Source organism: Podarcis erhardii (assembly GCF_964252035.2).
Source record: "Podarcis erhardii genome assembly, chromosome: 15".
NCBI lineage: Eukaryota > Metazoa > Chordata > Lepidosauria > Squamata > Lacertidae > Podarcis > Podarcis erhardii.
In genome coordinates this window covers 6928377-6954372 of record NC_138505.1, presented here as the reverse complement: position 1 = coordinate 6954372, position 25996 = coordinate 6928377, and positions in this window count along the sequence as shown.

Sequence of the window (25996 nt, the reverse complement as noted above, 5' to 3'; positions counted from 1 at the left end):
GTTCTTAACCTGAAACTGTTCTTAACCTGAGGTACTACTTTAGCTAATGGCGCCTCCTGCTGCCATGTGATTTCTGTTCTCATCCTGAAGCAAAGTTCTTAACCCGAGGTACTATTTCTAGGTTAGCGGAGTCAACCTGAAGCGTCTCTAACCTGAGGTACCACTGTATCTGTCCCAGAACCTTAATTCACCTATCTCCGCTGTCTACCACCTGTCCAACATATATTCCTAAGCACCTACCTTATCTCTTTCCCTGAACTGCCACCTGGGAGCGACAATTCCATCAGAGAGTCTAGGGGTCATTGACACCACACCCATAAGAAAGCCTCAGGAATCCTAATTGGGTGAAAAGGTGATATTTATTCAAAATATAAGACCACAGAGCAGTAGTCTTCGACCCATTCAGACGCAGGAAGCCATTTTAACTCAAACATACAATTAGGGATCCACTTATTCATCTTTTGCTGTATATCAGCATGGTGGTGGTGCTTCTGTTGTGACCCAACCTGCCAGCTGAAGACCAGTGACACACACAGATTGGCTCTGTTCTACATGTGGAGTACCCCCATCTTCTTCCTCGAGGGGGGCATCGTAAGTCTTTTTCGAGGGGGAATTGAGCCTCATCATCTTTGCTGAAAGCTTACTTTCAACAGGCACCTCCTACCCCTGAACTGTGCCAGTTGATCATTATAAGAACAACTGTTTAAGAATTGGTGCCATAATTTAACTCTCCCCTCCCCACTCCCTGTCCTCTCCCCCTTTTCTCTCTTTCTCTCTCTCCGCCCCCCCCCCCCCGCTCTCTTGTCTTGTTTCAGTGTGTTAGTTGCCCTGAGAGCACTTTTGGCTGAAGAGCAGGGTGCAAATTATCTAAATCAATCAATCAATCAACCAACCAACCAACCAACCAACCAACCAACCAACCAACCAACCAATAATATATTCTGTTTCTCTTGCCTGTCTTATCTGCTTATCTGTCTGCAGTGGTGTAGCATGGGTTGCCAGCGCCCAGGGCCACACATGGAGAGGGTGGTGAGAGGGAGGGAAATAGACGGAGAATGTGTGTGCGTTCAACTGCCTAATGGCATCAGTATCACCCAGGAGATCTGAGCAGCAGAGATAAGAAAAGAAAATTTGATCTGGAGAGGTCGCTTCCTGGTTCATATGAAGAAACCCAGTGATGGAAGCGCATAGCTGTACTGAGACAGCACCGGGTGTTGAAACTTTGCACCCCTAACAATTTTGCACCAGGGCAACCACTACACCACTGTCTATCTGCCACTCTTTCCTTCCTTCCTTCCTTCCTTCCTTCCTTCCTTCCTTCCTTCCTTCCTTCCTTCCTTCCTTCCCATAAGCCAATCCATCAGTCAAATCCAATTCATTTTACTAATCTCAGTGGACTGGTATTGTTGACAAAGGGCATATCCACATTATAAACACATTCAGCTTCTTTTGATTATTTACATTTGGGAGGTGGGGCATATGTAGTTTTGATCCTTCCCATTATTGTGGTTCACATTTGCAGAAAAGGGACTTGAGGCACTTCAAACAGAAGCCTGTTCTTTCATTCCAGATCCATCTTTGTTCCCAAAATAATGGCTTATTGTGGCCCATCCTGCGCCATCCCATCCTGTTCCTCCAGCCCGGTGGTAGGCTTTGGGCAAGCATGTGGTCTCGGATCAGGGGCCTATGGTTCATTCCTTCCAACCGGGATATCATCCGCCAGCCTCGGCACATCCGCTGGGCTCCCTGTTTCGTGCGTCAGCCAGATCCCAGCAACCGAAGTGGTCATCCAACCTCCCGCCGCTGTGGTGACCATCCCAGGACCCATTCTCTCTGCAAGCTGTGAGCCGCTTTCTGTGGGGGGGAACACACCCTGCACTGCTGGATCCTATGGATTGAATGGCTACGGAAGAGGGATTTACGGGCTCGGGAATGGTTACAAGAGGTTCCTGAGGGGGCAAAGTGCAAGCATCTGTGGATATCCTTGCTAAATTCAGATTGAACGGACACATGGAACCAGGAGCAACCAGGAAATGGCAAAGGGTAATTGGTTACTGAGCTCCTACAAACGTTGATGTTCAGCATCCCTGACAAATAGGCTCAGGATTAGCTATCCCTTATTTCCTTTGGGCTTATTCTCTCTCTCTCTCTCTCTCTCTCTCTCTCTCTCTCTCTCTCTCTCTCTCTCTCTCATAACAATGTGGTTTGCTCCTCCAAATCATTAATAAGGCATGGTTAATCTGCATCTTCTAGAACCTGTGGATGTAGGACTCCAGTTCCCATGATCCCTTGACCATTGGTCATGTTAGCTAGGGCTGATGGGATGTAGACTTCAGCTTCCCCATCCCTGTTCTAGAAGGTCATTTTATTTTATTCCTGCAATAAACCTGCAATAAACCAGGCATGGCCAAACTTGGCCCTCCAGATGTTTTGGGACTACAGTTCCCATCATCTCTGACCACTGGTCCTGTTAGCTAGGGATGATGGGAGTTGTAGTCCCAAAACAGCTGGAGGGCCAAGTTTGGCCATGCCTGACCTAAACTAAGTTGGATTCCAAAGTGTCTCGCCCTGTGTGGCAGAGCCATGGTGCTTATCAGGGCAAGGTGTAGGAGGTTGGCATGGGGAGGTTGGCATGGTATGGATTGGTATCTTGTGCCGTGGCACAACCTTCATCTTTCAACTTCCTCACCTCCAAGCCTCCCAGTAAGCAGCAGTGACACCTCTGCCAATCTGCTCAACTGAATGAGCCCTTTGTGGTTGGACCATATCCTTGTAAATGAGAATTGCAGTTAAATGTGCTTTTGCAACATTATAGGAGCCACTGATATTTTCCAAAGGGGTGGGGGGAAATGAAAGGCATTTGGGGGGGGGGTTCCTTATTCAAAGGAGCTGAGGAATTCTGAGGGGAGGCATTTTGCTAAGAGTGTTTTAGTGGGTGGAGTGGGGAGAATTTTGTGTGGAGCTCAAAGCAAATTTGAAATATTCCATTCAGGGTAGATCTCAGCAGAACTTTGAAGGTCTGGGCTCAGAGCACTATAATTTCTCAAGGAGGGTTCTCCACAATTTCTGAGATTGCCCCCAACATCTTTCTGAAAAGAAAATTCAAGGTGGGTCTGTGTGCTTTCTTAGGTGAGAGCTGTGTGATATACCTAATGCATTTCCTCAGAAGCTAGGCAAGTCAGTTATTGTTCATTCATTCCTCTCCAGCAGAAGATTCCAAATGGAGATATTGGCCATATCTGCATATGTCTCATCTGAAGTTACTCTGCAACTGAATTTCTACAACTGATATTTACAAATGGGGAAGCTGTGGTGGTGTCCGCTATTTTTCCTTATTAAACACTCTGCATATTAGAAACACCTTTGCTTTCTTGCTTTCTTCCTTTCTAATGTTTTGCAGATCAAAGGGTTATCATATCCAACATTAGTTCAACTAAGAGCAAGCACGGTAAAACTGATGGACAGGACTAAATTAGGTGCATTCATTTCAGTGGGTCGACAGAGTAAAATTTACCTGAATACAACCCATTTTACTATGGCTCCATCGCCATAGAAGCTGCCTTTTACCCAACCATACTATTGTTCCAAGGTAAAAAGGGAAAGGACCCCTGGATGGTTAAGTCCAGTCAAAGGTGACTATGGGGTTGTGACGCTCATCTCACTTTCAGGCCAAGGGAGCTGGCGTTTGTCCACAGACAGCTTTCCGGGTCATATGGCCAGCATGACTAAACCGCTTCTGGTGCAACGGAACAACGTGATGGAAACCAGAGTGCACGGAAATGCCATTTACCTTCCCACCGCAGTGTTACCTATTTATCTACTTGCACTGGTGCGCTTTCAAACTACTAGGTTGGCAGGAGCTGGGACAGAGCAACAGGAGCTCACCCTGTTGTGGGGATTTGAACCGCTGACCTTCTGATTGGCAAGCCCAAGAGGCTCAGTGGTTTAGACCACAGTGCCACCTGCATCTTAGTATTTAAGACTGTAAGAACAGCCTGCTGAATCAGGTCAGTAGCCCATCTAGTCCAACTTCCTGTTCCCACAGTAGCCAGTGAGATGCCTGTTCCCACAGGCAGGGTATGACCACCAGAGCACTCTCCCTTCTGTAGTTTCCAGCAACTGGTATTCAGAATCATCTCCTTCCTCTTACTATGGAGTATAGCTTGCTTAATGGCGAGTAGCTACTGATGCCCTTCTCTTCCTCCATGAATTTGTCTAATCCTCTTTTAAAGGATGCAAGTTGGTGGTCATCACAAGTTGGGAATTCCACAGTTTAACTCTGTGCTGTCTGAATAAATAATTTCCTATATTTTTCCTGACTATTCCAACATTCAGCTTGTGGGTGTCCACAAATTCTGGTGTTATGAAAGGGGGATCCCCCCCCCTTGATTCACTTTCTCCATGTTATGCTTAATTTTATGCAATTTAAGATGAATTTAATTTTGAAGATGACTCTATGAAATCCACACTTTCCAAAACAATCTGAGAACCAAAACACAGCTAATTTTCTAAACTCTCTCTCATCCAAATTTAGTGATGTGGTTTGTTAATCAAACAAAATTTATAAGAAATGCAAATATGAGTGCTCATAAAAATGAAGATGCAAATGAAAATGACATACAAAAATGCATTATATATGGGGAAATGGCTTGCAGAAAATGTGTACATTAGCCAAAATTGCATACAAAAATGTGTTCATTAAGATAAATTTACACCAAAGTGATGGGTTTTTGTGTGGATTAAAAATAAGCAAATTCAAATTGTAGCAGAAATGTGGAGAACTGAATTTAAGAGGGGATGAGAAAACAAGAGAACTGAAATGGACATGTCCTTTTCATCCCTACTTACTGCAACTAGTTTACTTCTACCTATATGAAATGCACACAAATTATCTTAATATATACCCCAACTGGAGGCTTGGTAGAAAATACCTCTGAGAAGGATATGAACACAATAAATGGCTTTTTCTGCCACCTGGAAACATCCAGAAATGTCTTTCTCACCCCTGCAGGAAGTGAAAATCCTGAAAAAATGTGGGACGGGATAACAGCTGTCAATCCATAGAGAGTTGAATAGAATGGGGGGGGGGTCTGTTTGTTGATGAGTGAAGATGCAAGTTTTGGAGTAGCACAGAGCTCCTTGCCAGCTGACATTTCTGGAGCCACACAGAGCTCTTTGGCAGTTGCTAGGAATTGTACATTCTGCAGGAGGAAATGAAGATCTGATAAGGACCTGGATGCTTCTCATTTCCCCAAATTGAACTGTGCTTTTCCAATAAGCGTCGGCTTCCAAGAAAGAGATAATGACAGGGTTAGGAAGTTAAAATTAAAAACACACCTTCAAGTCCAGACTGAAACAGGCAGTTGGCAACTCCACCCCACTCCCCAGCTCTCATGTTCTCTTACCCAGGGGCTATCTGAGCATTTAAGGTGTTATTAAAATCAAATTTGCTTTACTGTTGCAGAGAATGCTTATAGAGTGTGTTTGATCTTAGTGAACACAGCTCATGAAACCTAGGGGCAACAATGAGGAAGGGGAATAACTCTGAGGGTGCTTCCAAAATAAAAATAAAAATCCCCATATGAATTCATCAGATTTTTGGAGTGATAATTACCCACAGGAAGCAATGGTGATAACGACAAACTTAGATGGTTTTAAAAGAGGATTGGACAAATTCAGGGAAGAGAAGGCGATCAATGGCTAAAAAAGGTAAAGGACCCCTGACAGTTAAGTCCAGTAGCAAATGACTCTGGGGTTGTGGCACTCATCTCGCATTACTGGCTTTACTGTTTGTCCACAGACAGTTTTTTCTGGGTCTTGTGGCCAGCATGACTAAGCCGCTTCTGGCGAAACCAGGGCAGTGCACAGAAACACTATTTACCTTCCCGCCGGAGCGGTACCTATTTATCGACTTGCACTTTTTGGCATGCTTTCGAACTGCTAGGTTGGCAGGAGCTGGGACAGAGCAACGGGAGCTCACCCTGTCACAGGGATTCAAACCGCCAACCTTCCAATCGGCAAGCCTAAGGCTCAGTGGTTTACACCACAGCACCACCCTAATCAATGGTTACTATCTATTTAAATAGAAGACTGGAAAGTAGCTGTTGGACTCATGTCCTGCTTGCAGGCATCTTGGTTGCCAGTGTGAGAACAGGATGCTGGACTAGACTGATCATTGGCCTCAACCCTACGGTCTCATGTCCAGCAGAAACATAGGATGCTGCCTTCTACAGAGACAGACCACTGATATGTCTAGCTCAACACAGTGCATGTTGAGAAAGAGAGCCTTATTTCAGCACTGGTCACTAGACAGCACCTTCTGCCACAATGGAAGGCAGAAAGCAAGCTGAGTGAGGGACTGGGCAAGCTACCTAGGGGACACACACTCCTCCAGTGCCTCTCTCCAGTGCCACCTGAGGAATACACCTGTCCCTCTCTCTACCCAGTGGTAGGACTGGCCCTGGAGCAGGGGGTTGGATATTCACTTCCTGATATGCATATCAAGGCAATAGTTCTCCCCCCCCCCCAAAAAAAAGAAGAAGAAGAAGACAGTCATGATGATGCAACATTAAGCTTTATTCCAAAAGAGAGATGGGCAGAGAAGCAGTGGAGGAACAGTATGAGATTGTTACATACAATATACATCTAAGATGACAATCGACAACATGCACAGGAAAAAAATATGCAGGATGTGTGCGTCTTTCCCCACACCCACTCAAAGAGGTAGTTTGCAGTAGCATTGCCAACACTGTTGAGGAAGATGGTGAGTTTTTAAAAACTTCTTTTAAAACTTTTGAATTAACGACGAGCAGATCAAGGAGAAACAGGATAGGAATGTAACCACGCTTGATCATTCAGTGTTGCTGTATAGCTTCCTTCTTCCAGAGATGAAAGGGGGGAAAGTCTGGTGAGCAGTATTTCTGAAATCTCAGCAGAACATGCTCAGAGTTGTAGTTCGGTGTCTTGTTTCCATTTCCATGTAAATCCGTTGCAAGTTTCAGCATTTAACAAGGTCCACAATTGGAAGGAAGGCATTTTCTGCCATATCTTCTCCAGCCACCATAACCACCATAACCACCATAACCTCCATAACCTCCATAACCTCCGTAGCCTCCGTAGCCTCCGTAACCTCCATAACCTCCATAGCCGCAATACCCTGAACCATATCCTAGCCTGCCGTATCCTCCATAGCCACCAGAATATCCCAGACCTGGATAGCTACATGGTGAGATTTGGCCCACAGCAACAGGCTCAGAAGATGAAGACAGGATTGGTCCTGGGATGGACACGACAGAGGGAGGGGGCTGGATCACAACTTCTGACCCTGGGAGCTGACTGCTACAAGCTACGGAGCCATAACCACCACCGTAGCCAAACCCACCACCAAAGCCAGAGAGGGAGCCAGACCCATAGACTGGGACCAGACCACCACAAGATCCTGCACCACCGGATCCTGCACCACCATAGCAGGAGCCCACGCCACAAGGCACACTGCACACAGATCCACAGTGAGTCATCTTGATGTGTCGGGTGAAGATCTGGTGGGAAGAAGAAAATGCAACACAATATCAGTAAATTAGAAGTACATAACAAGAAGCAGGAAGCAGGAAGGAGCTGGAATTTCTTGCAAATTTGAAATCGGTGGAAGGAGATCAAAAAATTTGGAAAGGTCTGTAAGAGCACATATTTTGCATTCAGAAGACCTCAGTCTCGTAAGGACAGCCTGCTGAATCAGGCCAAAGCATTCCAGCATCCTGTTCCTCCACTGACCAACTAGATGACTCAATGGAAAGCTCACAAGAAGGACCTGAGCACTAGAGTATTCTCCCTTCCTGTGATTTCCAGCAACTAGTATTCAGAATCATTACTGCTTCTAACCATAGAAGCAGAGCAGAGCCATCATGGCTGGTAGCCCTCAATAGCCTTCTCCTCCATGCGTTTGTCCAATCATCTTTTTAAAGTACATTAAAGTTTTGGTACTAAGCATCTCCAGGCAAGATGATCTCGAGCAGCCTGACTGAGAAAGACCTTGTAGAAATCTGCTGCCTCTCAGTTTAGTGCTAGATTGAGGAAGAGTTGTATCCAATACACATCCTATTCCTTTGCAATGAATGGACATGAGTAATTTAGGCTCATTGGATGATACTCAGTGCTTGTCCTACTCAGAATAGACCCACTCAAATTAATGGTCATGGATAGGAGCATAGGAATCTGCATTTTATTGGATCAGACCACTGGCACATTTAACTCAGTGCTGTCTACACTGACTGGCAGTGCCCCCCCCCATGAATTCAAACTGGAGACATTCCCCATCCTACCAATCTTGAAGGATTGACCTCGGACCTCCTGCATGTAAACCAGGTGATCTACCACTGAGCTATGACCCTTTCTTTTTAGGTCCATTAATTGTAATTTGCCAACTACTGTAAGTAGAACTTAGTTGGTTACAACTCCAAACATCTGATTCCAAGTAATATACCACAGTATGTAGACTATATAGATCAGTAGAAGCTCAGTAGTGGAGGAAATGTTTTGTACAATGTACATAATAACATTCAAAATTGCCATATGTTGGATCAGAACATTGGTCCATCCAGCTCACTACTGTCTTGCAATGACAGCTCTACCTGGAGATGCAAGGAATCCAACTTGCGACTGAGCTACTGCCCTTCCCCTAAAAGTAAAGTGAGATACTAGTCCTCAGCATTCCAAATAAAAAGGTGATTTTAAATAATAACATAGGAAGCTGCTGCATATGGCATCAGACAGCTGGTCCATCCATCTCAGTATTGTTTTACATTGACAGGCAGAGTTTCAGAGATGGCATACAGCAGGGGAACACCTGGGACATTCCGAGCTAAATTCTCTCTTATGGACAACATGGAGAACATTAATGAGGAAAGGGAAGAAAAGAGAGTAAAATCACAAACACAGAACCTCATATATCAGGAGCAGTTGCAAGAAGAGGGCATCAGATCACACTCACCTGGTTCTCTGAGATGTAGAACGAAGCAAACAGTAGACAGGAGAGCGATCTGCTGCTGGAAGTGTACCGAGTTGCAAGCCCTTTTATACAATTTATTCTGGCTGTGTCTAGGGTGTGTGTACCACCCTCTCCTATGCACTTTGCCCTGATTAGATCTTGGAGGAGGGGGAAATATGCTGATGCATCATATTCCAAGTTGCTCTCAAGTTCTTTCACCTCCCTTTAATTCTTGCACCCATTAGACTATATCCCGTCCCATTGCATCAACAATGTTAACGCCCTGCTGTTTGGAGATGGGTCGCTCTTGCATCAGCAGGGGAAAAACAACAGCAACCTAATACATAAAACCACTTTCATTCCAGTGCCAAGGACTGCATCCAATTCTTTGCCTCCAGCATGAGAAGCTCACTGAACTTTTGAGATCGTCTGCTGTCACGTAGGCAAAGTTGCCAGTAAACTCAGGGTTACCGGCGAATGTTGCCTAAGGTGAAATCCGAAGAGGATTTTGGAGCACTCGCTCTGGCAAATGCACAACATATGCAACACATTCCAAAGAAAGCTAAGACGTTCCGGGGTTTATTTTTGTTTGTTTTTAAAATGGGGTAGCCAAATCCACCAAATATGACTGGAATAATGATGTTTTGGGCAGTTCCCTGGAGAGGCATGTTTGAAAGGAACAGGGCAGGAGAATGCACGAATTGGTGTCAATAATCAAATTTGCTTTGAGGGATTGGAGATCACATCCAGAAAAGGAGTGGTCTGGACAGCAAATAGTGGTTAAAGTGTTGGATTAAGACCTGGGAAAGTGCTGAGGTAAAATCCCCACTAAGCCATAAAGTAGGTGTCTTTAGGTCAATCACTGTCTCTCAGACTAAATGAATAAATGAATGAATAGTTCCATCCCATTTAGGTACCGCTGGAACTTAATCATATATCCTTCTGTCTTGTTCCATCTCTTGGCATGCCACACCATCCCATTGTACCAACTTTGTGAACGCTATTCACATAAAATACAAACTTTTCAGTATATTGAACAGTAGCGATAAGCCCATCTCAGCAATCCCATTTTCCCAAAATTGAAATCCAGTGTTCCCCATTTGTACATCATTGTGTAAATGTACATTCCTTGTGAAAATTCACCTGCACTTCGGTGCGAATTTCTCTCAGCATAAAGATCTTTTGGGACACTTTTGCAAAAGAAATTTCCTTCATTTAATGCAGTATGTATGCTGTTTTCATTATGGTATGCATTTTTATGCATACTTCATCCTAGCATATGCATTTCTGCCCACACTGCTTGGCTAGAGAACTGTACTGCAAAATTCACAGATTTCCAAGGACAGCTCATGTATTGCTTATGAACGTGTGAATTAGGTAGCTTCCCTTCCCATTGAGGCAGCTGGATGACCATTGTGAGAATGGAATGCTGGACTAGATGGGTTTTCTAGGTTTGCCTTTCAGCACAAAGTGACTTGAATTTCTGCCGTTTAGCCAGCACACCTCCCCTCGTGTTGCTCCCTAGGAACCGGTGCTCAAGAAGTCGTCTATCTCTAATCCTGGAGGTTTTATCTAGCCATAGTGGTTAATAGGTAAAGGGACCCCTGACCATAAGGTCCAGTCATGACCGACTCTGGGGTTGCGGCGCTCATCTCACTTTATTGGCCAAGGGAGCTGGCGTACAGCTTCTGGGTCATGTGGCCAGCATGACTAAGCCGCTTCTGGCGAACCAGAGCAGCAGACGGAAACGCCGTTTACCTTCCTGCTGGAGCAGTACCTATTTATCTACTTGCACTTTGATGTGCTTTCAAACTGCTGTGTTGGCAGGAGCTGGGACCGAGCAACAGGAGCTCACCCCGTCACGGGGATTCGAACCGCCGACCTTCTGATCGGCAAGTCCTAGGCTCTGTGGTTTAACCCACAGTGCCACCCGTGTCCCAGGTATGCTGGTTAATGGCTATCAATTAAGGCTTAGCTACTATCACAAAAGGCTCTGCATGTGGCATACCACTCCTGGCCTTTCACCTTTTGGGGCTAAAGAGTACGGCCTCGCGCTGACCATTCCAAAGACCCATGGGTGGAGCTGTGCTTTAATTAGATAGGTTCACCTTTAAACAAGAAACGAATCATAACTAGCCATTTTCACCAGCAAAATACAGATTTTCCTGCATGCCTCTTTTTGTGCACTAAAAGTACACTTCGGAATCTGGAGAAGTGTGCAGTCCAACTGAAAGCAAGTTGGTTTGTTTGACTTATATCCTACTTTATAACCAAGAAAAGCACTTTGACATGCTTTCAAACTGCTAGGTTGGCAGGAGCAGGGACCGAACAATGGGAGCTCACCCCGTCATGGGGATTTGAACCTTCTGATTGGCAAGTCCTAGGCTCTGTGGTTTAACCCACAGTGCCACCCACGTCCCTACTGCATGGCACTAGTTTTCAATAAAATCATTACAATCCTCCTTTTTCTCAAATGTCTAATCTAAGTGGTAGGATCTACAGACACATCAAAGAAATAGAAGCATGGGGAGCAATAAATTTTCAAGGCTTCAGGTGAAGAACATTCCCAGCTCTACTTGAGATTTCATGGATTGAACATGGTACCTTCTGCATGCAAAGCAGATGTCCTACCCCTAGCGGGCCCTTTTCTCTCTACTAGGCTTCAGACTGAGAACACTGCCCTCACTCAGAGCTGGCTTCAGGAACAAATCAGAGCAATGGCAACTTCTACTGCCCTCACTCTGGAGAGCTACATCCCTTCCCTCCACAATGGGCTAGATCCAGGGGACCATTTATCTGTTGTGGGTGGAAGGAAAGAAAAGGCAATGACTTGATGCCACAGGCTGAGAAACAAAACAAGCTTATTTAGGCAGATAGAACAAATATCAAATTATGAGGAATGCCAAGTGATTAAAGCACCCCAGATGCCGACGCTGTTAATCATAAAGGGGATTTAAATTTCAAAACAATCATGCAAATGGATTTGAGAGGCCTTAATTTGAGAGGCGTTGCCGTTGATCAACAAGAGGGTGTATGGCCTTGGGGGAAAGAAACTGGTTTAATTGTATCTCTTTTTTGCATGTACAACAGTGATAAATATTTTTACAAGACTCGTTGCAAAGGCTCCTGCCTGACACCTACCCTTTTGGGTGTAACTTCTCCTTTCATGAGCCGTTAAATGAAGGCACATTAAGATTGGAGCTACCTGGAGTCAAGAAAGAGTCCTGATACACAGACACACCTGCCCCCCCACCCCCGCCGCCACAAGCATTTCATTTAAGCCAACACCATTTCTCATCCCCAGAGTTTCACCTGAGAATCATGCCCCAAATGCCCTAGTCAAAAGTCATCTAGTCTGACCTCTGCAATATAGGAATCACAGGGTGTTTGCCTGGGGTGGTGGAGATGTCTGCTGGAGGAACCTACTTAATCTGCACTTCTTTAAAAAAAATGAATTTTATTTGTTTTAATTTTTAGAAAGTAAGGTAAAGGTAAGATAAAGAACCCATGACTATGGGGTTGCGACGCTCATCTTGCTTTCAGGCCAAGGGAGCCAGTGTTTGTCCACAGACAGTTTTCCGGGTCATGTGGTCAGCATGACTAAACTGCTACTGGCACACGGAGGACCGTGATGAGTGCCAGAGTGCATGGAAATGCTGTTTACCTTCCCACCGCAGTGGTACCTATTTATCTACTTGCACGGGTGTGCTTTGGAACTGTTAGGTTGGCAGGAGCTGGGATAGAGCAATGGGAGCTTAACCCACCCGAAAGTAACAACAAGTGAAATCATTAAGTATGCTGGAGAGCCAGTGTGGTATAGAGGTTAAAGTTTCAGACCAGGACATGAGAGAAACCAGGGTTCAATTCCCCATTCAGCTCATGAAGCTCATATGGTGAATTTTAGACCAGTCTTTCAGCCTAACTTCCTCACAGGGTTGTTGAGGGGATTAAACGAGGAAGAGAGGTTTGCCATGATAATCATCGATCATTTTTGAATCAAATTTTGCTCTCCGCAAAACAAAATCCTGGTATCACAACATTAATGTAATACACCCCCCCCCCTTTATGGCAAGAAGACAGTGGGAAGTTATCAAGATCCGTAAAAAAAATTTTGGTTTCTCCTTCCATCCCATCCTGAGTTGTTACTCTGAAAGCAAGGAATATGAAACATGCGAAGACGCCCAGAGAGAGGTGACTGCAAGTGAGGATTTCCCTGGAACAAAAAACAAAGACCAAAGGAGAAGGAAGTGATGGTATTTCAACGTGTTTCACAAACACTCATCACTACTTCATTATTCATAAAGTAATGGGCTGTCATTATTTTAATGGTTTGTAGACCAGATTGGATGCCTAAGTGATGGGTGGCTGAAATGTTTGCCACACATTCAGGGTACCTGCTCCCATCTGAACCCAAGAAAAACCTGGTACCTCAGGTCTATCTATGGTCCATCTGGTCCAGCACAATTACCTGAGAATAAGTGAGGATTAGTCCTAAGTGTGTGTGTGTGTGTGTGTGTGTGTGTGTGTGTGTGTGTAGAATCAAGACCACCAATCAGATTTGCTGCAATAAAATGTGTTACACACACACACACACACACACATTTACCATGTAGGCCTGCTCCCCTATACAGTGGTACCTCGAGTTACAAATGCTTCAGGTTACAAACTCCGCTAACCTGGAAGAGTTACCACGAGTTGAGAACTTTGCCCCAGGATGAGAACGGAAATCATGTGCCGGCAGTGCAGTGGCAACAAGAGGCCCCATTAGTGAAAGCACGCCTCTAGTTAAGAACAGTTTCAGGTTAAGAACGGACCTCCGGAATGAATTAAGTTCGTAACTAGAGGTACCACTGTATATTTGTCTCATTGCTTGACAGAATAATTGCATGGGAATGTTGCACAGGGGATAATGGGAGCTAGCAAGTACCCTGGGAAGGGAGTCCCATGGCTCATTGTTGGAGCAGAATGGACCTAGCTCAATCCCTGGCATCTCCAGCTAAGAACTTTAGAGCCTGCTGGACAAAGCCATTAGCCCATCTAGTCCAGCTTCCTGTTCTCACACTGACCAACCAGATGCCACAATGGCAAGCAGGAACTGAGTGTAACAGCAGTACTCATCTCTCCCATGGTTCCCAGAAACTGGTGTTTAGAAGCATTACTGCCTCCAGTTATGCTAGCCATCAATCATGGGTAGCAGCCATTGGCAGTCTTCTCCTCCATGAATTTGTCCAGCTCTCTTTTAAAGCCATCTAAATGGGTGGCCATCACTGCCTTCTGTGAGAGTGAGTTTCAGAGTTTAACTCTACATTGCATTAAGAAGCCCAAGCAAGTAAGAAGTCAAGCAGGTAAGGGCTGGCTGAAGGTAGACTGAACTTGTTGGGGCAAATGCCTCATTTATCCTAATCAGCCAACTCCTTCCATGTCTGCTGAATGGGGTCAGGAAATGCAGACCCCACAACTGTCCTGTTTTAAGTCGGATATCCCAGATCACAGAAGCCAATCCCAGCTTCTGTTTGGATCCCAGAATGTATGTCAGGGACTGTGCTGAGGAGGGATGCACTGAGGAAGAATGGTGAGAGTCACCCCCTCCTCCTGATCCTGATCCTGAATCCTTCCAGGTGAAGGAGGACAGTATAGATTTGGAACAGTGGTTTGAAGAGGGGCATAGTTCAGAAGGCAGAAGATGGGAAATACTGGATGGGGAACAGCTAGCAGAAGAAACTTTAGAAGAGAGAGAGAGTTAACAGATTCACAGTCTCTGGGTAGTATCCACCCCCCTTCCCCAAAGTCATGGAAAACTCAGAAAGTGTCAGAACAGAAAGCTCAGAGGCTAGAAACTCAGATTACAAGACGTAGGAGCGACATAGATTAATAGGGATGGAAGAGGGAGTGTCCCTTAATTGGGAGCACCACCATTCTGGGAAGGTGCTTTCTTTTGTCCTTCACTGTGTTTATTAAAGAAACTAACTGGTAAGAATTCCTTTAGTTTGATCTGCTTATTAATGACCATGGGGAAGTAAGCCGATTTCCCGAAGCCTGACAATGTCCCTTTCAAGAATGGCACCCTGGTGTGCGAGACAGCCTCTTGGATCACTTTCGCGAGCATCAAAAGGTTGCACCAAAGCTGCTCCACTCTTGTGTGACCCTTTCATGATTGCCTTCCAGGAAGGCACTTTGGCGATGCCAATGGGCGGTGCCAAAGCACCTCCAAGAGGCCGCAGCGGTGGTGGTGGGTGAAGGTGTGAGGAGGGAGGGGGTGTGCAAATGAGGAGACAGATGTGAGTGGGAGAACGATGGGGGCTGCAGCATGGTGTGTGTGGGGGGGTGCATCCCGATTTGCCCTTCTGAAATGCTGCAGGGCATGGAACTATATATATATATATATATATATATATATATATATATATATATATACTTATTGGAAGAAATGTGAAATATAAGGCATAATAATGTTTGTGTGGACTCAAAAAAACCTGTAGAGTGAAGTGGAAATGTGGAGAAGTGAATTTGGAAAAGTGCGAAACTCCCAAGAAACCAGAATGGACAGATTTGCCCATCCCTTCTTTTAAATAAAAGGTAAGTTCTGGAAGCATGTTGTAACAGAAATTAGTATTATTATTATTGGCAAACAAGTCTCCTTAGAGAGTTAGTTAAGTCTTTATGGTGCTACTGTTGATCTTATTTGTCAACAATTAATTCTATATCTTCTGGTTGCTGCTTGTCTCTCAAGAATGGGAGGATCCATCTTGTTACTCTTTGGACTCATGGTTAAAACAAGTCATATTTATTGCCATCTCTGAAAAACTAACCTCTAAGATATGTTCCATTGGAACAATATGAACCCTTCAGATTTTCTATCTGTTTGGGGACTATTTATGAATTGTATGACCAAACAAACATTCCTACCAGATATGATTTTATCTGGCAACTGTTCTGAATACTTGATGTATAAATATGAACCCTGTATCCCACCATGGAATATACTTTATGCCGTTCATTATTTTAAAACTTCTTCTTCTTCTTCTTCTTCTTCTTCTTCTTCTTCTTCTTCTTCTTCTTCTTCTTCTTCTTCTTCTGTATATTTACTCCTCTTGCCTTACGGCTGCTTTCATGGTTTATTTTATTTTGATGCTAAAATTAGCCAAGGGAAAATAATCTAGTGAATTGCCAGGTTTCTAATTTTTGCTTACCCGGCCAATTCATTTATACGGTTTACACATTCAGCCCTTAAAGATGTTTGTATTGGGAGAATGAGTTACTCTCATTAAACTAAAATAAAGCCAAGCTCCTCATGTACTCTGGGGATTCCAAAACACCTAGCAGAAAAGGTGCTGGGAGGGTTGTTAAATTAAAATAAGAAACCACTCAAATGACAGGCCGTCCATGGGTGTAACTGCATGCCTATTAAAGAAGGATTGCATGAGTTCCTCATAAAAGGCTGTGGGAAAGAGTAGTGGTGAGGCTTCTTCTTATGGGCAAAACAGCAGCTGGAATTTCATTAAGAGCTCATCCCATAGCCTCAAGGGAGCTTGAGTCACCACATAAAAACACCATCTTCCGAACACCATGGCCAAACTGTGTTGCCCCAGCACTACTCCAGATCCTTAGACTTCTCGTGCACCAATGTTATGTTTCCCCACCTCTGATTGGAGCTTGCAATTCCTTCCTTGGAAATGTAAACCTTGGGGACTCAATGGTCCACTCAAATATGAGGCAGATGCTATGGAATAGCTATCTCTTCCAGCATCCTGTTTGCATACTGGCCAACTGTGGCCAATGGGATAGCCACAAAAGCAGGACTTGAGCGCAGCAGTAGTCTCCCCACTTGTGGTTCCCAGTAACTGGTGCTCAGAGCCCTGATTGTCTGCAGCATGTTCAGAGGTAGACTGTCTTAGGACATGGAGGCTCTACTCTGAACGATCATGGTTGTTAACGTTTCTTTGTTGCCTATCTTTAGGTGCCAGGCAAAAATATTCATTTTCTCCCAGGCCTCTGGCTAATTAAACAATCCATGGCCTTTTAAACGGTGTGTGTGCATGTGTGAGGTTTTTGTTTGTTACTATATTGTGTATTTTTATATTGCAAGCCACCTTGTGTTCCTTGGATGAAGGGCGGTATATAAACTATTATTATTATTATTATTATTATTATTATTATTATTATTATTAAAGAAGAAATAATACGTCTGTTGGATCAAGTTAATGTCCCATCTAGTCCAGCATCCTGATCTCACAGTGGTCAACCAGATACCAGAATGGGAAGCCTTCACACAGGACCGGAGCAGAATAGCAAGTCCCTAATAATAATAATTATAATAATAATAATAATAATACCTTTATTGTCAATGTACAACATGTGTACAATGAAATTAACTCTGCACTAATAGAATCATAAAAATGTACAGTAACTGGTCTTTAGAAATGAATTGCCTTTGACAATGGAGACAGAACATAGGCATTTTGGTTAGTTGCCTTTCCTAGCCTTGTCCTCCATGTCTAATCCTCTCTTAAAGGGTAAAGGGTAAAGGGACCCCTGACCATTAGGTCCAGTCACGACTGACTCTGGAATTGCAGCGCTCATCTCGTTTTATTGGCTGAGGGAGCTGGTGTACAGCTTCCGGGTCATGTGGCCAGCATGACTAAGCCGCTTCTGGCAAACCAGAGCAGCACACGGAAACACAGTTTACCTTCCCGCTGGAGCGGTGCCTATTTATCTACTTGCACTTTGAAATGCTTTTGAACTGCTAGGTTGGCAGGAGCAGGGACCGAGCAACGGGAGCTCACCCCGTCGCGGGGATTTGAACCGCCGACCTTCTGATCAGCAAGTCCTAGGCTCTGTGGTTTAACCCACAGTGCAACCTGCGTCCCTAATCCTCTCTTAGAGCCTCCCAAATTGGTGGCCACCATCACTATAACTTCCTCTCGGCTCTTCTGGGAGAATGATGTTATCAATGGCTACTAGCCTTGGTACCTGGTTTCCTTTCCCCTTAAGTGCCCTGAACCCCTCCTCCAAAAATCCCTCCAAAATGTATTCACAGGGTTGGGTCCACTAATTGTGATGGACCTTGTCCACCTAGGGCTGTAGCGGGAGGCAGGACTCACCTGAAATGGGGTGGAAGAATCTTGCATCAGTTGTTGGAATGCAATGTTGGATCCAACATCAGGCTGCACAAGTCCTGCCATTTCACATACTTCAGCTGAGACATATTTTGAAATGGCAATCTGTTTTATGGCAGTTGTTATTGTGGTAGATCATTCCCAGAAGATGAACCAGAACATCAGAAGAACAAAACAAAATAAAAAAATTCCTTCCAGTAGCACCTTAAAGACCAACTGAGTTAGTTCTAGGTATGAGCTTTCGTGTGCATGCACACTTCTTCAGATACCTGAAGGTATCTGAAGAAGTGTGCATGCACACGAAAGCTCATACCTAGAACTAACTCAGTTGGTCTTTAAGGTGCTACTGGAAGGAATTTTTTTATTTTGTTTTGACCATGGCAGACCAACACGGCTACCTATCTGTAATCAGAAGAACAGCCAGCTGAATCAGGTCAAAGGCCCACAATGTCCAGCATTGTGTTCTCACAGTGGCCAACCAGATGGTCCAAAGGGAAGCCCTCAAGAAGCACTCACTCTCCCCCACTTGTGATTCCCAAGGTATCTTGCCCCCCAACACTAGATGGAGAACATAGCCATTGTGGCTAGTGACCATTGGTAGCCATATCCTTCGGGAATAGCCTGGTCCCCTTTTTAGTGTCAAGCTCTAATGCATGGAAGCTAAAATGCTTATATTGAAGCCTCAAAAATATCTCAGTTGTTTTGGGATAGCAGTGGAGCCCATAGGGCCCTCCAGGTGTTGGTGGACTCCAGCTCGCATCTGGCTCAACTAGCTTAACCAATTGTCAGGGGTAATGGGTGTTGTAGTCCAACAGCAGAGATCCTAGGGACTTAATTTCAATACGATTCAGCCAAAGACCTTCTAGTCGTATTCAGAAGCATATCACCTTTGACACTGGCCGTAGCACATAGAACATAAGGATCCATCTATTCCAGCATTCTGTTACTGCAGTAGCCAATCAGATGTCCCAGTGGGAAGAGAAACCCACAATCAGCAAGCTAACACAATAGCAATTGGCATTGGGAGACTACTGCCTCTCTGACAGTGGAGGTAGAACATGGTCACTGTTGGTAATAACCAACCACCTGGTCTTTAAATAAATGGAGAGTATGTCAGTAACAATGGAAGGGAGGAGATCCTGCCAAGCGATCCTTGGCACTAAGAATTAAGGAGGTTAAATGAGCATGACTCTATTTTCACCTATTAAAGCAATATGGGGAACCTCAGGTTCAGGGGCTGAATATGCCCACCAAGACCTTTCCATGTAGCCTTTTGGAACTCTCCCCAGATGATTCCTCCACTGTAGCAACACCCTTCCTTCACCCATGCCTCTCACTGTCCCTGCTTCATGATCTCTCTGAATCCCCCCCCCCCCGCCGCCTAGGCTGGAACATGTCATTGAACTCTGACAATGCATCTTGCTTGCCTGGATTTGGGATTTGAGGATAGTGAGCTGTGTGTGTGTGTGTGTGTGTGTGTGTGTGTGTGTGTTGTGTAGAAACTAGACTGCTGTACAAAGGCGAAATTGGCATAAATTCCCCACCTACTTTTACCTTTGGTTTCATCTGCCCCTGGTATGTGGCCCCTGTAAGCTTAGCAGGAGGGAATGTGGCCCCGGAGCCGGAATTTCTTCCCTTCCCTTGTGTTAACTATTGAAGGATAAGGAAGATAACTGACAGGCAAAAGAAAACCAGAAGGCAAATATTAAGATGCAACGGTTAAGCTTTATTGGGTAATAAGACAATGTGTAATCAGGCAAGCTGATTCCAACAGGACCAATTACAAGTTGAGAAGTAAGAAGGATGAGTTTCTTGTTGTTGCTTTTCGTTATCTCTCTCCCTGCCAAGAAGCAGGTTTAAAAGGGAGTAACAAACATCGCAAGATTGCAGAAAACCTTAAACACATGACATACACAGGGAAATGATAAACTGCAGCCATTGAAAGGAAAGTGGAAGAGGTATATCAAAGGGCTGCATTTCAGAAGACAGGAGCCCCCCCCAGCTTTCAAAGGGTGGTATCCAATGACAGTCCGTCTCATAGCAGACTGATTGAAATCAATCAACAAGACTCATTTAGGTCCACTGTTTTCAATGGGTCTGCTCTGAGGTGGACTTAGTTGGCTACAACACATAGACTTTGGGGGAGGTAGAGAGGTACTCGTTGTTTCTGAAATTACTGCGTGGGGGCTTGGTAGCCCCCCGTGGCTTTCCTAGGATTCCCAGCCATTTAACAAGGTCCACAGCTGCTGTAGCTGCATCGTCGGGAATAACCGGGATAAGAACAAGGATACCCATAACGGGATCTTCTTCCATATCCATATCCACAGCCATAGCCAGATCCATATCCCCCGTAACCACAATACCCTCCATATCCAGTGGCGCATGGAGCATTTTGTGCTACGGCCACCTGGTCATTGCTGGCAGAGAGGATGGGTCCCGGGATGGTCAGTGTAAATGAGGGAGGCTGGATCACCACTTCCGAAGATGGGATCTGCGAGACGCAGGATGTGTTGATCCCACAGAGGGCTGGGCTACAGCTGTTGTATTCACAGAGGGCCATCTTGGAAGAACGGGAAGGAATCTGAAACAGTACACAGGTTGGCAAGTTTAGATCTTGACGGAAGCACAACTTTTCACATGTTCCCCAAGAGTGAATTTTGTGGACAAATTCATGGAGGAACAGAAGGCTGCTCATGGCTACTAGCCGTGATGGCTATGCCCTACCTCCACAGTCAGAGTGTAATACCAGTTGCTGGAAGCTTCAAGAGGCGAGAGTTGCTCTTGGGCTTGGTTGGGTCTGCTTGCTTCTTTCCCACAAGCATCTGGTTACTCAGAATCCTGCACTAGACAGGGCATTGGCCTGATACATCAGATTTTTCTTATGTTCTTAAAATAAGTTTCCATCCTGGCTAATAATGTAGAGGGAGTCCTTCTAGCCCATCTTATCCAGCATCCTTTCCCCCATAAGAATCATAGAATCATAGAGTTTGAAGAGACCACAAGGGCCATCGAGTCCAACCCCCTGCCAAGCAGGAAACACCATCAGAGCACTCCTGACATATGGTTGTCAAGCCTCTGCTTAAAGACCTCCAAAGAAGGAGACTCCACCACACTCCTTGGCAGCAAATTCCACTGTCGAACAGCTCTTACTGTCAGGAAGTTCTTCCTAATGTTTAGGTGGAATCTTCTTTCTTGTAGTTTGGAACCATTGCTCCGTGTCCGTTTCTCTGGAGCAGCAGAAAACAACCTTTCTCCCTCCTCTATGTGACATCCTTTTATATATTTGAACATGGCTATCATATCACCCCTTAACCTCCTCTTCTCCAGGCTACAGTACAGAAGATCTAACAGTACAGAAGATCTAACAGGGCTCTTCTTATCTTTAACTCAAAACTGAGTTATGCATTCAGTGCTAACCTTATTGAGAGCAGACCCATCAAAGCCAATGGACACGACTTACCTAGGTTCCTTAATTTCACTGTGTCTACTCTGAGTTGGCTACAACCCTGAATTCTGAAAGTATTAAGTAAATGCTCACAGAAATGATTTCTGAAATGTTGCCCAACGCTAAGCTTTGCAAGAGCTCCTTTCAACATTGGTCAACAGAGGTTGATTTTGCAATAATGATGGACCAAGATTTTTTGGAAGCTTCTCTAGATACCTAGATGCTTATCCTGGCCTGACTTAGGAGAAGAGAAGGTGTGGACACTTGTTCAGACATATCACCCTGATACCATTGATTCAATATAGTTTAATCAGTGCTGTAGGGACATCACATATAACTGAATGGTTGAGGCAACTAGTGTGGTTGTGATTTTCATTTAAGAGAAAGTTTAGAGTAGGGTGTCCTACAGCTCAGAGGCAATGTGCATAAGAACCTTCTGATCAGGCCAGTGAACCTTCTGGATCAGGCCAGTTGCATGGTGTAACTGTGCACTGCTTAAAGAGGTACATGTTTTGCAGTACATGTTTTTCATGCGAAAAGTCACAGGTTCAATAAGCTTCGCAGGACCAGGACAGAATGTTATCTGAAACCTTGGAAAGCCACTGTCAGGGAATATACAATTCTTATTGCTTCAAATTCAAGGTCACGGGCCAACTACAGTCCAGTATACCATTCTCACAGTGGCCATTTAGACCCCCCTCCATGGAAAGACCACAAGCAGGACCCAAGTGCGAGAGCACCTTCCCTGCTTGACATTAATTAGCACCTGATATTCAGACGCATCCTGCCTCTGACAGTGGGGTAGAATGACGCCACCATGGCCAGCAGCCACTGATAGCCTCCTCCATGAATTTGTCTAATCCTCTTTTAAAGCTACCTAAGATGCCCTCGCAACAAAATTCTCAAAGGACCAGAATTTCAAGGAAGACAGTGTCCCAAGTGAGAAGCAGTGTCCCAAGTGAAGGCAAATATGCTTACCTGACTCCAAGGAGAAGGCAAGATGTAAGCTGTTGGAAGTCAAGGCGAAGCTGTTGGAGATGTCCTCCCACCAAGGATGTTTTTATACCATTTCTGTGGCACATGTGAGCTCTTAGTAATATGATGCCCCCATAATTAAATGCCAATTTCAAATCTGTTATCTGTGCAACTCTTCGAATTACTCTGAAGTTGGTGCTTACCACAGCATTTAGGGTTATATTGGTCTAGCATTGTCATAACAAGGTCATGATGTTTGCTTCACACCCAACAGGCCTTGTAAAAAATTCTGATGTCACAGGCAAGGATGAAGGAGTATCACACTATTTGGTTTAATTGGTGTCGTATTAAATACGTTAATAAAAAAAAAAGGTTCAGTCTCATTCTGTTCCCTGAAGATCCTTTGTTGGGAGTTTCCTTTCCATCCTGGATCTTCCCATGTTTCTTGCATGCTGGTGTGATCTGGTGTGATCCAGAATTTTTTGAACACCAGCTCCCATCATCCCTGGCCATGCCACTGGGAGGATGGGAGCTGTAGTTCAGGAAACATCTGGAGGGCCACCGGCTTACCATCCATGTTCTACACCTCTTCAAGTGCATTTCATACGTGATCCCTGATTGGTTGTGAACATGCTAGGACAGGTGTGGCTGGACTCCAACTCCCATCATCTGCCACTATTGACCTTACTTCTGAAGAGTGATGAGAGCTTGAGATCATCCACATTTGGGGTGCTGCAGGCTCCCCATTCCTGAACTATGCTATACCAAAAACAAATACATAGTTTTCCAAAACAATTTTGTGGAGTCCATGGAAACAACCAAACTTTTGACAATTATAAGGTTGACAAGAGAAGTAAGGAAAGGAGGTTTCTGCTAAAGGAAAGTGTTGGGCAATCTTAATGAAAGATGCAGCTGCTTGTACCTTGAGTAATAATTGCACAGCCGTTTTACATATGCTGATCAGGGCCTTGTACCATCCTCTTTGATATCATTTATCCTAAACAGGGCGGCACACAGCCTACACCCTCGAAGCTATAGTTATTTATTGCTTTACATGCCACTTAACTAAAGGATGACAAGATTACACTCTGTTGATCAAGCGATTGTCCACGAAGAGAGAATGTAAAAGGATGAGGCATTTAACCACCACAATGAAAAACAGGTGTTGCAATTTCGTAACTGCTTAGGCTACTGTTGCAGGAGCAACATGCTCTATAGATTGCAGCTACCTCCTGAGAGGTTGTCATAAGACAATAAGAACATAAGAAGCTGATGGATCAAGCCAATGGCCCATCTAGGCTAGCATCCTATTTTCACAGTGGCCAACCAGAAGCAAGCGGGGGATGACAACCCTCAAGCAGGACCCACGCACAAAAGCATTCTGCACTCTTGCTGTTTCCAGCAACTAGTATTCAGAAGCATTACTGCTTCCAGTGGTGGAGACAGAGCACAGCCATCATGGCTCGTAGCCATCAATAGCTCGCTTCTCTATGAATTTGTCTAATCTCCTTTAAAACCATCCAAGTTGGTGGCCATCACGGCCTCCTGTGAGTTCCAGAGTTTAACTCTGTGCTGCCATGACTAAGCTTTGTTTGTTTGTTTGTTGTTGTTGTTGTTTTAAAAAAAATCTGTCTTGAATCTTCCAACGTTCAGCTCATTGGATTCTAGGGGAATGTAGGTAATGCTGAAAGTCCTTCATGGAATTCTTCACTGAGTTCTAGGTCAGTCTAGGGGACATTGGATGTCCCTGAGTTCTAGTGTTAACCCATAGGCCAGGGGTGCTCTCCATGCATAGCTGAACTCCAGCTGCCACCAGTGCCACTTGACATGACCAACAATGATGTTGATGGGAGTTTGAGTCCAGCAACATCTTCAGGTTGGCAAAAGACTGATCTCACCAACCAATCAACCACATGTTGCAAACCCAGCTGGGACAGGTTTACTTGGAACTCAAGATGTATATTTGGGACTCATGGTGTACTTTGACAATTTTTTTGTTAGCAAACTATGGCAGTACTGAAGGGGAAACCTGTGGTGCTCCAGATGTCAGGCTACAAATCTCAGCATCCACAGTTATCATGGCCAACAAGGATCACAGGAGTTGTTGTCCAGCAATATCTAAGAGGGTAACAGATTGGGGGAAGGTTGATGTAACTGATCAAAGATCAATGGATCTACCTTCCATGTGGGACTCAGGAGTTACTCATGATATTTTCTGGCTAGGAAACTGTGGGAAATGCTGTAGTCCTCCAGATGTTGTTGGGCTCCAACACCCATCATGCTCAGCCAGCATGATCAATAGGGACAACTTGAGGCCCACTGGTTTCCTATGCTAGAGGGGATCCCCCCCCCAATTCCTAAATTCTCCTCGCTCTGCACTTAGATTTCAAGTTCTTATATTCTTGTGGGATTGTGTGGGGTTTAATGAGAATGAAGTAAAACATTATTTGAGGATGAGGTAAACCATAATTTGCAGAGGTGTCAGTGGGTGAAGGTTTTTTTGTTTTTGTTTTTTAATTAGAAGTGCCAAAACCTCGTTGGGTGTTATATACCAATGAAACTGTATGAAACTGTCTGAAAAGCTGTGACTTCTCCTACAGATTATCTTCCCTCTGGCCCACATTCTCATCCTCTGAGATCTAGGCAAGGCATTACAATTTGTCTCTGTGTCCTTGTCCCATTTACTGTAAACAAGTTTGATGCAAATATGTGTGGCTTTGTTTTTAATTGTGGACCATTAAAGGGGGACAGATTCCTGTCACATTTACAGGAACTGAAAGGGCTGAAGCTCAGTGGTAAAGCATCTGTTTTGCATACAGAAGGTCCCAGGTTCATACTCCAGCATCTCCAGGTAGGATGGGAGATACCCCCTGACTGAAACCCTAGAAAGCCATTGCCAGTCACTGCAGACAACACTGAGATAGACGAACCAATGGTCTGTTTCAATTTCAATCATCTAGCTGCCTATTTCTCTATTATATGCCGGCCCACTATTCAGAACAATGAGAATGAGGATCTTATTTACTTTTATGAGAAGGTAAAAGGTAACAGTGAAGAAGGACTGTATCAGTGATAGATCGCTTTCTTTCACGCAGAAAATTCCAGGTTCAGCCTGAAATCTTGGACAGCTTCATGAAACTTCTGGAGAACATCAGGTTGATGGAAGCAACTCTAGCTTCGCTTGACAGGGAAGGCAAAATAACTTCATATCGGCCATGTTACATATTCTAAAGTTTCAAGAGAGGTAATGGACATGTTTTGTACTTCTGTGTACCTGTTGTTTAGGGTACTCAGCTAAGGAGGGCTGTTACCTTTATGGAGGTGAAGTGCACCACTTGCTATTCGCTATTGTATTTAATGGATTACAGTGGTACCTCGGGTTAAGTACTTACCGTAATTCATTCCGGAGGTCCATTCTTAACCCGAAACTATTCTTAACCTGAAGCACCACTTTAGCTAATGGGGCCTCCTGCTGCC